Genomic DNA, 15,772 nt, shown 5'->3' with positions numbered 1-15,772 from the left:
TGGGGGTACGTGGATGTGCTGATTCTTGAAAAGTAAGTTTATTTATTCTGGGTGGCGTAGAAAAAATGTTGGTAGCACCTCCGGTAGCCCCGTCTGGGGTATCGGGCGTGAAAGGATTCGTTGAACGCGATACAGCAACTATAGGTGTGGGCACAGCTGTAGAAGCAGCTGTAGGAACAGATGTGGAAACAGATGTGCTTGCCGGAACTTGTGTCAGGATTTGATGCTGTAGGGATACAGATACAGGATCTTGGCGTTGAACCTCCCCGGCAGACGGTCTATGTGGGGCGGGGTTAGCATACTCGGGAGCTGCTTCATCTAAATATGAGGAAAGAAAAACATCTTCTGCTGTTCTAGGATGCCCCTTAGGATGCATTTTTATTGGGAACAATGGGGGTGGCAAGTCTTTTGGTATCTCCGGAGTAGCCTTAGGTAATCCCTCGGCCAGAAGGGGATACATACCATTCATAAGGGCATTTCTTTGTCTGTCTACTTGTTCTGATTTCACTCGTGTACCTTCTTCAATTAATAGATTTTCTCGGACTTTATTTGAATTTTCCTTACTCTTCTCTTCCTGTCTACGTGCTTTTTCTGTACGTCTATACGATTCTTTACGCCATAATTCAATGGCGTCTTTCTGTTATTGTCTAGCTTTCCTTTTCCATAATTCTTCCTCTACTTTCACGATGCAATCTGCATCCCAGGTCCCAGCTGCGGGCCACCTCTGACTTTCTGGTAATTCCTTAGTATAGTCTACCCATAGATCAAGAAATAATATGGCGTCTAGGCCATGTTTATGATACATGAAGTACCCTGGAGTGTCCCTAGGAGGAATGGGAACAGCTTCTTCGAGTACCCCTTTTCTAGTTGTGATCTGTCTTAGTTTCGAAAAGAGCGGCATATTGAGAACTGATCTGATACTTGGTCTTGAACAAACTTAATACAATAAACACAATAATGAACAGTCATTCACACCACAATATGCAGGACGTATTAACACATTTAACATTTAACGTTTTAAATGAGCAACAATGATGATGACGATCTAAGAAAACTTAATCACAAGACATAATCCTCGGCATTAACTGAATTATTCTGAATTTATATACTTGATATACTAGATATACTGCTAAACAGTACAGATACACTGCTAAAACAGTGCAGACCGGATTTGTGTACCCAAACCCGTCTGGACCGGCACAACTTATGTGCACGCCAGAACGCCTCCCCAGTAATGGTACTCACCGGGTAGCTCGGAACGGAAGGCCTCGGAACGGAACTGAACTGAACTGGACTGGACTCGACTCGAAAACTTCGGAAACTTCGGAACATCGGAAACCTCGGAACTTCGGAACTTCGGAACTTGGTGGGCCTCTGTATACCTCGGATCTTGCTCTCTCAGCTAGGCTCTGGTCGGGATACTTCGCACTTCTCACCGCCTCGTCTGGGTGTTGATCGCAGCCTCAGTCGCCCCCGCTTGACCGGAGGGAGATACAGGAAATCCTGCTGGCACGCGTTGTTGTCCGTCCAGCTGTGGCAGGAGACCGGGCCTGCAACGCACCGCCGGCGCGTGAGATGAGAAAGTGTCCTTGTTCGGGCGCCATTCATGTGGTAAATAATTTAATTACCGGGACTTAATTTGATACCGAAAAATAATAAATATAGCTCAGTAAAATAAGAGGCAAAATCCGTGACATTAGAGGTTCGGAATGGGCTTTATTCCAATGGACGATTCGAATCGTTGACTCCAGGTTCCATCACCACGGAGGTTCAGGAAGTGAAGTACATACTTTATTGATAAGCAATTACTTTTATACAATAGGCATTACAGTGAAGCAAATGCAGGAGGCGTAACAATTGATAATAGAGATAAAACATACATGCGTAGCCAAAGTGGGCGTAACTGGGTGTAACTAAAGAACGTCATCAGGTATGATGTCATAATAGGGTGGTTCCATGAAAGAATTTCGCAATGTCAGCAGAAATACTTGGCAGAAATGCGCGCGCAGCAGCATGACGTATGATTGACGTGCGACTAGGGGGTGAAGGGGATTTGACATTTAACTCTACATGTGGCGACAGATGTCTGGAGGGTCAAGTCAACCTTATCCCAAATCATATCTAACATCCTATGTTTAAAGAACTATGTTATCCAAAAGAGAGGTCTCTTAGAGTAGAATCTTATTCTATACTGACTATACTGACTGTTAGCGCGTGTACAAGCGTCTAAGTGTCTACACTAGATGCGAGGGCAGAAGTCTTCCATAATAATAGGGCTATGAATTACTTGCATAAAGACAGAGAAGCCGGGCCTTTGCTCGGTAGCTGGAAGACTGTTTACTTAAACTACTAGACAGGAATGCATTGGGCAGGGAGCGGAGCAGATAATTTCGAAGGTGAAATACAGTTTTTGGCAGGCAACAAGCTGATGTCAGGCACCGTGAGCCGCGCAGAGAATGAGGACAAAGTTCATGGATACAGATGCAGGCTCAGACTGGAGCTCTCAGAGGCAGAAGGCAGGAAAAGCTTGATGGCAGAATCAGGGCCTACTCGCCTGGACTGTAAAATGGCATAAGTGAACCATATAAAGCCGGTGGCCTTTCGTACTTAGGAATGGAATATCCGGCCCATTCATGGCGGATCTGAAAGAGGACATGTTAACGGTGGACGCACATGTATTTGCGTCTTCATAACTGGAACTGGAGGGAACATACATGTACTTGTGATTTATACATGAAACCGTTGGGGTCCAAGATAGGGGACATAACTGATCAGAAAAATCCATATTTCCACAGCAGTGCAACAATCATTATGGACACAACCGGCAAACCTACTAGAAAGCAATAAAATGACTTTGGAAATGCTTGACTTCTGCCTAAAAAACAATGTCTTCAGTTTCAATGGAAAGATATACCGACAGACACGCGGTACGGCTATGGGAGCCAAATTTGCGCCGCCGTACGCCTGCATCCTGATGAGCCATGTGGAAAAATTCTGGCTATGGGACCCTGAGTTCACGGAATATACCGCCCATATTGTTATGTGGCGACGCTATATAGACGACATCCTCTGTATCTGGCAAGGAGATGAGACATTGCTCAAAAGATTTCTGAAGCAATTAGACCAAAACCCATGGGGAATTAAAACGACCCATACCTTCTCCAAGGAAGAGATCAACTTTTTGGATGTAACTCTCTATGTAAAAGACAACACTCTGCAAAGCAAACTTTATCGGAAAGAGACAGCTGCCAATTCCATTCTACGAGCCGATAGCTTCCACCCACGACACAACATAAGAAACATCCCTAAGGGAGAACTGTTAAGAACACGTAGAAATTGCAGTGAAGATGAGGTCTTCAAAACAAAAGGAGAAGAATTGGTGTCTAGACTCACACAACGTGGATATGAACAATCAATGCTCAAAAACACAATGACTACAGTGGCCAAAATTGAAAGAAAACAGATGTTCAGACAAAACATAGGAGAAGTACAAAAGAACGATTCAGCTATACGCTTTATAACGGACTACAATAACGGCCACCACCAAATTAGACAAAGCCTCAAGAGACACTGGCATCTGCTTCAACAAACACCAAACCTTAATCAAGACCTAAAAACATATCCAGAGATAACATTCAGACGCGCTCCTAATCTGAAAGACCTCCTGTGCAAATCAGAATTTGTGGACAAACGGAACTTGGTCAGCACCTTCCTGGACAGACCTCCAGGATTCCACATCTGCAGAAATTGCAATATTTGCAAACTTAGCAACAACAAAACAACAAAAGTCCAACTAACTGAAGGAAGAGAATTCTTCATAAAAGAATGGATTGACTGTAACAGCAAATTCTGTGTTTATGTGATTATCTGTCCCTGCAATCTTCCATACATCGGAAGTACAATCAGACCACTACGGACCAGGATTCAGGAACATTACCGGAACATCCACAAACATCATTCAGGCCATCCACTTACTGAACACTTTGAAGACCATCATCCCCACAAAAAAGACTTCCGCTTCTTTGGTTTGGAGATTGTACACCAAGCTAAAAGAGGGGGAGACCGCGAACTCAAACTCCGAAGACGCGAAAGTGAACTAATAATGAACTATAAAACCACCAATCTGGGGCTCAATAAGGATGCGGAAATGCATATATGGTTAGGAGACGACTAGATGCCCCAACACACTGCTACAACCGCACCACCTATTACCCAAGGATTAACACAACGTGTCTGTTGTTTACAATAACCCCAAATAAGTTTCCCCAAATACCATCAAGAAACATACAATATACCCTCCTGATATTTGCCATTTTTTCAGATGATACAACAATATGTAGGAATATGTGATAGCATACTTCGTGCTACAAGGTCGCCTCAGTGTGACTCAACACGACTTTGTTCATCGATATGTGATAGCATACTTTGTGCTTTAAGGGCGCCTTAGTGTGACCTAACACGACTCTGCCCATCGCCCTGTCTATTAATTTAGCTTATCAGAGCCTGGAGATATATGTGCTATTATTAATTGTAACACCAATTTTGCAGCAAATCGTTTTTAAATGATTATAATACCTGACACATTTACTCTTTCTTGATATTGTTCTTCTACTCTTTCCTCGCCAATTTTTCACCCTTACTCAGTTCCTATAATAACAATTGATCGTTATTTATACATTAATATATACGGATACCTGCTAGCATACATTGTGACTAATGGACGCTTCTGTGTTAATTAACACTACTCTGCCCACCTTCCAGTCTATAGAACCAGAGTGTATGTATTTATGTACTGTTAATTATTTCTATATTAATGTTCTAGCATATTGCTTTAAGTAAATATAATGTCTGGCATATTCATTTACTCTCTCTTACTATTGATCTCTAAAACCTTTTGCTATCTCCTTGCACTTCACTCAGCTCCCATTATTACTGCTGACCGTCACTTTTTAATTTCGCCAATCCCGATGTACCCCCAACCCAAAATGGCGCTCAGCAAAAACACCCGTTCACTTCCGGGTATTGAACCGGAAGTTCTCACATGACTCCTCTACATTTGCTCGCTACCACGAGCTGTCATTACTACCGCGACTTTGAAAACTGCAACACCAGGCATTAGCCGAGACCAGAGGTAAGGGACCCCTTCCCACGCTCCCCCTCCCTGTCACCCAGCATTCAATAATGCCTTCCGCTTACATTTTCCTGTTTCACTTCCTTCCCCCTTGTGTTTTCTCCGCTCTTTAGAAATCTTCGGGTATTTAAACCCTTGTTACTAAATACCGAATTACCTGACCACCCGGTAAGGAAACCCTAAGCATATCCTTTTTTCTCATTTACACTTGCTCACTTGATCGCCTAGAGCATGCGTATGCCTCACTCCATTATCTACACGATCTTGGATTCCGTATAGATTAACCTCCGCGTGCGGCTTCAAACTTTTACAAGCATAAAAACACCTAAAAGCACTACTCGCACTCGGCAATTATTGCACCCTTATTAACTAGTTCCTACTCATTTTTATACAAATTGCACTATCAACAAACCGCTACCTGCACCGTCCGAACTTTCACTTGTGAAATTAAATGCCTCCTTTCCCACCTGCTAAAATGCCTACTTTTTCCTTATATGGCATGACACAGCAGTACCTCACACCTCACGAGGCTACTGATTCACAATATTGACACAACATACTAGTCATATGCCTTGCCACAATTCCGATATTAATAAATAATAACAATGAATTAGACCATGTGACCTAGGAAGCACCAGCACTTTATAAACATATGAAGTCACTTAGTCACTCTTGGCACAAAATCCCCATTCGTTCCTAGACTAATGCGAACCCTTCCTCCTTCTTCTTCGTGCTTGACCCGGTTTCCGGATGCGGCCTCCTCACAAATCGCAACTGTAACTATAAATTCATTCAAATCTTCGATAACACTATTTTCTTAAACAATAATTCACAAAACACCGACTGTGGTTATGCATTACTGTCTTTAAAATTGTTAATAACGAAATCGCGTAACTTCAATCTTATATAATTTTGCTATGCCATGCTAATGTCTATATGCTGATTTCAATTGCACATCATACTACTATGTGATCCACATTTCTCCTTATATTCTTCCTACATATGAACGGTTGTTGATTTCAATGTAACTCACAATTTGCTCTCTCCTGCTTATATATATACCGGGTATTGTCTATAATTGCAAAATGTGCTTCCATTTGAAACTTGTGTAATACTCTCCACTAATTATACCCACCTTCGTGTTCTAAATTCTTACTATTCAATCACAACTACTTATTCTCTCCCTCCAAATCGATAACACTCTTTACCATATTCTTATCTATTGTCCTGTCTCCCTCACTGACAACACACCTTGTTTCTTTTAAATTATCCATACCTGCCGCACGTTTACCTTGACCCCTTCCTCACCTCACTTTCTTTCTTTGTTCCCTCACTTACATTTTGCCTTTCAATGCTGCGTCTCCCTACAACTTTATAATTCTTCCCAAAATCACCCTCACTATGTATATAATATACACATGCCTTATGACACCATGCCCTTTTCCTACCTTGGTTTAACATTGTCTATATACAGCCCTGAGGAAGCCCCAGGCCTGATGGCCGACTAGGGGGCGAAACACGTGTTGGCTGTGCCATCCTTCTTTCGTTTGCAGCTACCCAAAAAGAATAAAAAATACTTATCTCACCCGGATCTGCATGTCTTAATTGGATTTTATCCCCAACAACGGAAACTTAAACTCTAGCCCGGACACACCATTTCAAAACTAGTTTCAATTTAGGGGGAAAGGGGCATCTCCCCCTGTCTCTGGGCCAGAACCAGTACTTGAAAACTTCACGCTTATTATATGATGAGTAAGGGATGAGGATCTCTTTCCCCTCGCACTCATACAACGCCCCCTGGTATTGTGCCTGCTGCGAGAGCTTGTTAGGGCCTGCCTATTAAACAACGTAGAGTGCAGAGCCAGGCACATTCAAAGGATTTCTAATGTAGCCGCTGACTCTTTGTCTCGATTTCAGTGGCACCGCTTCCGGGAGGCCTGGCCGAGCGCACGTCAAGAGGGGACTCCTTTCCCGCCACACTTGTGGCGGCTGCTGAAGTGGGACCACGGATGAGGGAACTGGGGGAACGGTCCTTAGCCCCTAGGACTGCCAAGCGCTACAGGAGCTGTGTGACTCTTTTCTGTGCGATTACAGGGGCCTGGGAGGAGGAGCAGGTGGCCTTGGAGCTTAGAGTCTAACAATTCCTTCTGTGGTCCAGAGATGAGGGTAAAACGCATTCCTGGATAGCGGGTCACCTTTCTGCCATCAGCCACCACGCCAAGCTGAAGGGACAGTCCGATCCCACCAAGGCTTTTGTCATCAAAGCAGCCTTGCGAGGGTGGGCCAAGATGTTCCCGCGATCCCCTGATCCCAGGTCCCCCATCGGGTACTCACTACTACAAGGGATGTTGGATTTATTTATTTTATTTATTTATGGTATCAAGGGATATCACGGCGCTAAGACCAGATGAAAACAGTGGACGGTTAGAAAGGGTTTTTTAATGATGGAAAGGAAACAGGTAAGTCTTAAGCTTTTTTCGAAACAATAGATAGTTGGTTGTATGTCTGAGATCGTTGGGCAGCTCGTTCCATCTCTTGGCCGCTAGGTAAGAGAAAGAGCGGCCGCCCGTTCTTACTTTATATATGCGTTTAGTCCTAGCCAATGCTGAATTAGTGGAACGTAGGTTCCTGGTAGGAACATAGAATTCCATTCTATCCTGGAGTATGGTAGGACCCGTCCTATACAGGGCTCTATGGGCGTGACAGAGCAGCTTGAAGGCAGCCCTCTGGCGCACAGGGAGACAGTGAAGGGTTCTCAGGCATTCCGATGCCGAGTCTAATTTGCCCTTATCACAGATCAATTTGGCGGCTGCGTTTTGCAGTGCTTGTAGGCGAGAGAAGAGGTGTTCGTTCATCCCCACAAATAATGCATTCCCGTAGTCAAGGCGGCTGACCAATAGGGCTTTGGTAACTGAGCGTCTACAGTTCAGTGGTATCCATGGGAATAGTCTCGCTAGGAGCTTCAAGATGGCGAAGCCTTTGCCACAAAGAGATTGTACATGGTCTTTCATGGATAACTCATCATCCATAGTAATTCCCAGATTTCTGGCATGTTGTTTAGGGGTGGGAGCCTGACCAAGAGCTGAAGGCCACCATGAGGCATCCCAGATTCGTTTGGCTCCCCCAAATAGCAGGATCTCCGATTTTCCAGCATTCAGCTTCAGGCAGTGGGCATGCATCCATTGAGCCATTTCAGCCAGACGGCCTTGTAGTTTGGTTTTGGTGATTGCTGGTTTTTCATTTAAGGCCACTACTAGCTGCGTGTCATCCGCATACGAGCACATGCCGATGCCCCATTTCCTTCCAATGTCAGCCAGAGAGGACATATAAACATTGAAAAGTGTGGGGCTCAGCGATGCACCCTGGGGGACCCCGCAGTCAATGGAGGTGGTGTTAGACTGAAATTGACCCATGTGTACAGTCTGGGAGCGGGCACTCAGGAAGGAGTGTAACCAGTTTAAGGCATTGGACTGTATTCCTTTATGTTGAAGTATATTCAACAGGCATTGATGGGAGACCGTATCAAATGACGCTGACAGGTCGAGCAGTATTAGTGCCACCGATCCTCCTTGGTCGGTGTGAGACCTAATACTGTCCGAGACTGCCAGCAACGTGGCCTCAGTGCTATTATTGGCTCTAAAGCCTGTCTGGGTGGGGTCCAAAAGGGAGTTGGTTTCCAGATATTTGGTCAGTTGGACATTGACCAGTTTTTCCAGGACTTTGGAGAGGTATGGAAGTTGAGAAATGGGTCTGTAATTCTCGGGATTAGCGATATCGGAGCCTGCCTTCTTCAGAAGGGGAATAACAGCTGCGTGTTTCCAGGCATTAGGGAATATGGCAGTTTTAAGCGATTTATTGAAGATTCGAGTGACTAAAGAGCAGAGTGTAGGTGCAATCTTGGAGAACACGAAATGGGGGCAAGGGTCCAAGGGGGAGCCTGACTTAACTGACTGCATTGCTGTTAGGACATCGGCTACTAATAGGGGTTCAAAATCCAATAGACGAGGGATATCTGAAGAAAGTGAGTCGGAACCAATGGGTTTTTTAGCATTTGTATCATCAGTTTGAGGAGAGAAATCAGAATAGATTTTCTTAATTTTTTCTGAAAAAAAGGTGCTGATGCGGTTACAAGCCTCAGTCGAGGGTTTAAGTGTTTGGGAAATGGTAGCAGGTTTACTCAGTTCTTTCACTATTTTGTATAGCTCTTTCGTGGAGTTACTATTCTCCTCTATACGCTGAGTGAGGTAGTCTTTCTTAGCCTGCCTGATAGCTAGGGTGTACTTTTTACGATTGTTGGTGTAATTAAGTTTGAGTTTGGGTTTAGCTATTTTGTCCTTGGATTGCCTCCATAGATGTTCAAGCTTTTGGCATTCTCTTTTTAGATTTTTGAGATAGAGTGTGTACCATTTTTCTGTAGGAGCCTTTTCCTTAATTGTCCGTCTGGGGGCTATTTTATCTAAGGTTTGCAGAATGGCAGCATCGAAAGATGCAACGTCCTTACATACGGAAGCGTTGGTGGGTAATTCGAGGTCAGCCACCTGGAAATATGTGTTGAAGTTTAAATCCTCGACTAGTCTCCAAGCTCGTTTGGCAATTGTTTGATCGTTTTTGGGTTTCTGGGGTTTGCAGGGGACATTAAGTGAGAAAGATATGAGAAAGTGGTCAGACCAGGATAATGGCTGAATTTCCTTTACATGAGTGGAAGCAATATTTGTAAATAGTAGATCCAGTGTATGACCAGCAATATGAGTGGGGCCTGTGATCCATTGCTTCAAATTAAGTATCTCCATGTCCTGTTTTAATTGTGAGGTGCCCGAGGCCTCTGCTATTTCATAGTGGGTGTTGAAATCTCCCACAATGATGTAGTTCTGATATTTCAGGCAAAGGGGTAAGAGTTGATTGAGTAGTTTGGCTCCAAGGTTAATTTGTTGACCTGGGGGATTGTATATTACAGCTCCAGCCAGTATGTTAATGCCCTCGTGGAGGATTCTGAAGGATAAGGTCTGATGTTCGCAATAAGGGATAATTGGTTCCACTAAACATGTTAGCTGCTCTTTGAATATCACAGCCACTCCACCTCCTTTGGATGGATAGGGTCACTCACTCAGGGTACGAAGCCACACTGTTCTCGGCCTGTTTTTCCCTAGCTTTCTTTGGGGCCTTCAGGATCGGGGAACTAGTGGCTCACTCAAAAACTGACTCCTCGGGGGTGGCCCTGAACGTGAGTGACGTGGAACTGGAGCTGGGTTGTCTGAAAATAGTCATTAGGCAGTCTAAAACTGACCAGCTAGGGTGAGGGAGGTTGATTGTGCTACACGGCCTGGGTGATGAGAGATATTGCCCGGTAGCATGGGTCAGAACTTACCTGCTGCTCCGCCCGCGGGGGGCGGGTTACCTACTGGTGCATCCGGATGGCCTCCCGGTCACTAGATTCCAAGTGGACCACATCTTACAGGCCGGCCTACGGCTGTCAGGCCAAGATGTTAAGAACAAAAGATTCAGCAGCCACTCGTTCCGCATAGGGGCGGCTACCACAGCTTTCTTAGCAGGCCTGTCCCCAGAAGGTATCATGAAGGTGGGGCGTTGGGAGTCGCAGTGCTTCAAGCGATACATTCGGCCCTAGGAGTGGCCGCGGGGCTCTGGGATCAATTTTGTTGACTGCTTCAACGGTACCTAGAGTCTGTCAGGCATCCCCCCCTTCTTTTGCTCCTGTTTGACGTAGATCTTGCATGTAGATGTTGTGCTGTTTTCTCAGTTTAAATAAACATATATTCAAAACTATTTCTCTCTTTATTAGGAACGAAGGTGTGGGTAATTGGTCACTCGATTATTGCGAGACTGGCACAATGGGCGGATACAAGAGAGTGGCAGAATGGCTTTGTCGCCACAAACATCACGTGGTTGGGATTCCCGGGCTTGCGCTGGTGTGAACTGTTACGGAAAGTGAAACAGAGACTCCGGGGAGGGTGGCTCCCGCCCAACCTCTTGGTGGTTCACCTGGGGGGAAATGATTTAACATCACTAGGAAGGAGAGCTTTGCTCCAAGACATGAGGGACACTTTCTGCCAGTTGAGCGTGTTGCTGGGGCCGTGCGAACTGTGGTGGTCTGAGATGACACCACGCGCCATTTGGCAAGGAGCCCGCTCAGGAGACGCCGTCGAGGTGTCAAGATGAAAAGTTAACAGCGCCATGCGCAAGTTCACTGAGCAAAGAGGCTTTGGCTTCATCAGGCATGGCCTTCTGCACGCCAAATCAACGGGATGTCTGAAGGGCGATGGGGTTCACCTCTCCAATTTAGGCATGGATTTATTTTTACTGGATCTTGGGGAAGCATTGGCAGCTGCGGGTTGCAAATAGTAGGGGTACCTTGGTGGGGGGCCTTGGTAGTGACGGTGGCCACTCCCAAGGCTGTGGAGGAGTTACAGGGCGATCCAGGGTCTGCACATAACAAGGGGTACATCATGCAGCAGCACCACGGGGTGCTAAGCCAGGATACCCAGGGATGTTTTAGCGGGTCCCCTAAATAACGACGGCGCCACGTTAGCCGACAGGCGGTTGTGGGTCTGAGCAACCGGGGGCTGCCATGTATGCTCCGCCCACCCATCACGGGGGGGCGTGTAAAGCAAGTGGACTGGTGGTCCACGGATGGGAGGGGCGGCCCCTCCCAATATTTGGTACCCACCATTTGGCGTTGCCATGGTGACTCTAGGCTTATCAGACGGGCAGGCGGCATAGGGGCTGGCCTGCCCTGGGATCGCCCGTAAGATAACCCACCATGTTTGCATATTGGTTATGCTAATAAACCTGCAGCAATATTTCTCCACTTACAAATAAGTGTCGTGTGTTTTATTTATGTACTTATGTGTTTTGGGACAACTGTTGCCGATATTGGCACTATGCTTGTTTGTGTGCGTTTGCCTGGCTGTGTGTATGTTTGTGTGTGAGAGCACTGGCGTAGCTAGGGGGGGGCGGTGGGGGCGGTCCGCCCCAGGCGGCACAATTTTGAGGGCGGCCGCGCGGCACTGGTGGGCCATTGCGGCCGCGGCGGCCTTTATCATTTATTTGGGGACACTGTGTCCCCAAATAAATTATAAAGGCCACCGCGGCCGCAACGGGTTCCAGCGCGCGCGGCCCAGTTTGAAAGTGCGCACTGACCTGCTGTTAAACTGCTAGTGCGCCAGCGGCACTGGCAGTCAAAAGTGCTTTCCAAAATCGCGGCTACGACGTCCCGCGTTTCTATTAGCTCAGCTATAGACCTCTAGTCGTTACTATTGGTCCGTCTTAGCCTCCAGGGCCGTCAATCAATCTTGTAGCGCGCGAGCGCTACCAATGACGGCCCTGGCGACATTAAAAAAATGATTTTATTATGGCCAGCCCTGCCCTCGCGATGAGAACGAACGACGTAGCAGTGACGCGCTACGCGCTCTCGCGCTCATTCTGGCCGGGGGCTGGGGGCCTGGGGCAGTCTGTGGCAGTGCTGATCTCTGGGCAATTTGTTGGCTCTGTAGACTGGTCTGGCTGCTGAAGTTCGTTCGAACCAACTCCCCCAACACCCCCCACCCCCCCCACGCCCCCTCTGCCTGCTATAGAGACTCTGGAGGCAGTCATGAGTGAGGTAAGAGAATAGTTTTGGGGATACTTAGTGAGTGGCAGAGTGGCAGCATAGCTGCCAACAGGGCTTTAAGTGGGATGAAAAAACTGGGGGGGTCTCTCAAAGGGGGTGGCCGATTTAATTAAGGGCGTGGCTTTAAAACACTTACCCTAAAAATCTGTGTTTAGTATAGTGTGCCGCCTGCCTTATATTTTGCTGTTTCTATCACTGCATCCAGCTATGTGATACAACAAGTAACATCATACCTACAACCAGGCTCGGTTCTAGAGGGTGGGCCAGGCCCACCCTAGGCCATTGTGAACTGGAAAATTAGCGTTTTTCATGATCATCCTAATGTCTCACAGTGGCTTGAAGCCCCATTGCGCCCTGCTGCTCTCTTTTTGAAATACAAGAGCAGCAACATTGTGGTATTGTCACCAGGGCTTTAAGTGGAAGCTTTTTCAATATTATATGTAACAAGCCATAGTTGCAGCTTATTTATCTTATGCAACTAATAACCATTGACAAAGCCAATAGTCCTGATTTGTTGTAGGCTAGAATAGTAGTATAGAAGGTTAATGTGCCTGCAAAGCACATCATGTAATATGCAGATGACAGATTTTTTTTTTTAATGTAGCTAGTTAAGGTTACTGCTTTGAACACAGATCCTTTTGTTACTTGCAGTTCATAAATAGTAAGCCTTTTAATAAAGCACAGTAAGCTATTTAGGATATGTGACTGCTACAAATTTTAACCCTCACTGACTCATGCAACACATCTTGTACACTGATTTACACGCTTGCATGATTTATTTTCAATCTGTATGTTATGTAAATCGCTCTGACACTGCATTGGTATGTGTAGCTTTATAAAAGAAAGTAAAATAGTGCTATTAAAATTGTGTGTAAATACTGGCACCGACCAACACATCTGAGATACTTCCAGTTCATGCACTTACATAAAGGGGCCTAACAAAGTCAAAAGCCTCAAGTACCTGTGAAGAAATAACCAGATGTGTGCTTTTTTTGTTCCTCCATTGTATTTACATTTAAGTGTGAAGTTCCAGGCCACTCTATCAAAAGGAGGCCTAATGGCCCCTCAACTTGCCCTTTATCTTTGGTTCAGCTGGAGATAAATATGAAGAAAAAAAAACCTCGCTGCCTGCACGTTGCTGCTGGGAATGAAAAGCAGTCACTGTGCAGGTGCTGCTGAACGTGTCTAGGACTCTGATAATGATACCTGGACAAGTTCAGCATATTTCTGTGGGGCCCAACTTCTTGGCAGGGTGGACAGCGTTCACCCTGTGAAAATAATGGGTGGACGCTGTGCACCCCGGAATTGTGCCCTGGTTGGTGTCGTTCAGTGGCTGCATGGTTGTTTCAGTCCGAGTCCTGGCGATTCACAAATAGAAACTTACCTAGACTTTTACTGGCACATCTACTAATGTAGGATTTATCACAAGGTTTGTTTGGCACGTGCACAGCTCCTTTTAAAACAGTTTAACAGTTAATGTTGACTTTTTGACTTTTTGGTTTGATATTATAACCGTGCTTCCAGGGTGTCACTCCTCTGATGTGAGTGCCTCAAATAAATCCTAATGTAGCAAACCCTAGGTTTAGGGTGTGTCCCCCAGGCACTGGTTGAACGAATGAATCATTAGCTTTGTTTGAACCAATAAACATTTGTTTGTAATTTTCAATAAAGTTGCACTCTTGTCAATTCATTTAAACGTTCGTTTAATTCATCACGACGTTTTTTTTGTAACGAAAATGCAGTGATTAACAATTTCTACGCGTCTCACATATCCCAATGCATTTCGGCTTCAAGATAAAGCCTTCGTCAGGGGTTTATCTACAACATAAATGAACAAAATCAGCAAGTTGTATCTTTCCTTCAATATGTCTTTAACAAACAAAGAAAACGATAAGTTCATTTTGGCTAAAAATGTGTCAATTACATAACGTAGGTTTGTGGTTTCTCCTGTTCATCATTAATCTAGCGTGCTCTGTGTGGGTCTTTACGTGGGTTAGTGCGAGTGGTTATTGGACTTCGTGGTGCGGAGGTGACTATGTGTACTCGAATTAATGTGTTCGTTGGGTACTTACTCGTGAGTCAGCGTGGTCTAATTCTGGTTGGTGTCCTTCAGTATGTGTCGGTAGCTGAAACGCTCTCCCTTCGTTTCGGTGTTGAAGTTGGAAATTTCACGTGGGTTCTATGAGCGTGTGATTAAGTGTGCCTCGGAGTGTAAGAGTCAAAATAGGACTATGAGTGTGGCGATTGCTAATGGTGCAAGGGTTTCTGGGTCTTGTAGTGCATGTGCGCTGGTTGAATACTACATTATGCCTGATGGTGGTTTTAGTTAACACATAATAATAAACGAGCATAAGATAGACTTATCAAGGTGATATCAATTAAGCAATATAAATCAGAGGTAACATGCGAATTCCATGCGATCATTCATCCCATGCGGTTTCATGGAATTTAGTAGACGTATCCAATAATTTTCCCGTTTTAACAATGTCTTATGGTTGTCTCTTTCTTCAAATCCGTAAATACCGAAGAGACACAGTTGATTATAAATTGGGAGAGGTTTACACCTGGGCGGATATATACGCCAAAAGAAGACAGAATAGACCATATAACATCAACACGGATACATCCTCATCTGAAGGAGAGCCCGCAAGCACCACTAGTAAACCTACTGAATCCAATATTTCGACAACATCACACTGTGAAACAGCCTCATCGGCCCCTTTTTTAGGGGTAGGAACCAACGACGAGGAAGACCCAGGAGGGGCAAAAGAAAAAACAAGCGCACCACCGCAAATACGTCAGACGACCTCCAAATCCAACAAACAGAAGAAAGGAGGACAGAGAATGACCTAATCATCAACATCTCGGATTATCAACTAACAGAAATTGAACATAAAGTACTCCAAAAAGGCACATCCTTTGTTCCTACGACAAACACCAACCAATTGGAAATAGAGATCAGCTTTTTTAAACTAATGAGGAAATTACGATTAAAACACTACTTTTCCAACATAGTA

Source organism: Triturus cristatus, chromosome 5_2, assembly GCF_964204655.1.
Source record: "Triturus cristatus chromosome 5_2, aTriCri1.1, whole genome shotgun sequence".
Lineage (NCBI taxonomy): Eukaryota > Metazoa > Chordata > Amphibia > Caudata > Salamandridae > Triturus > Triturus cristatus.
This window is presented reverse-complemented; position numbering follows the sequence as displayed.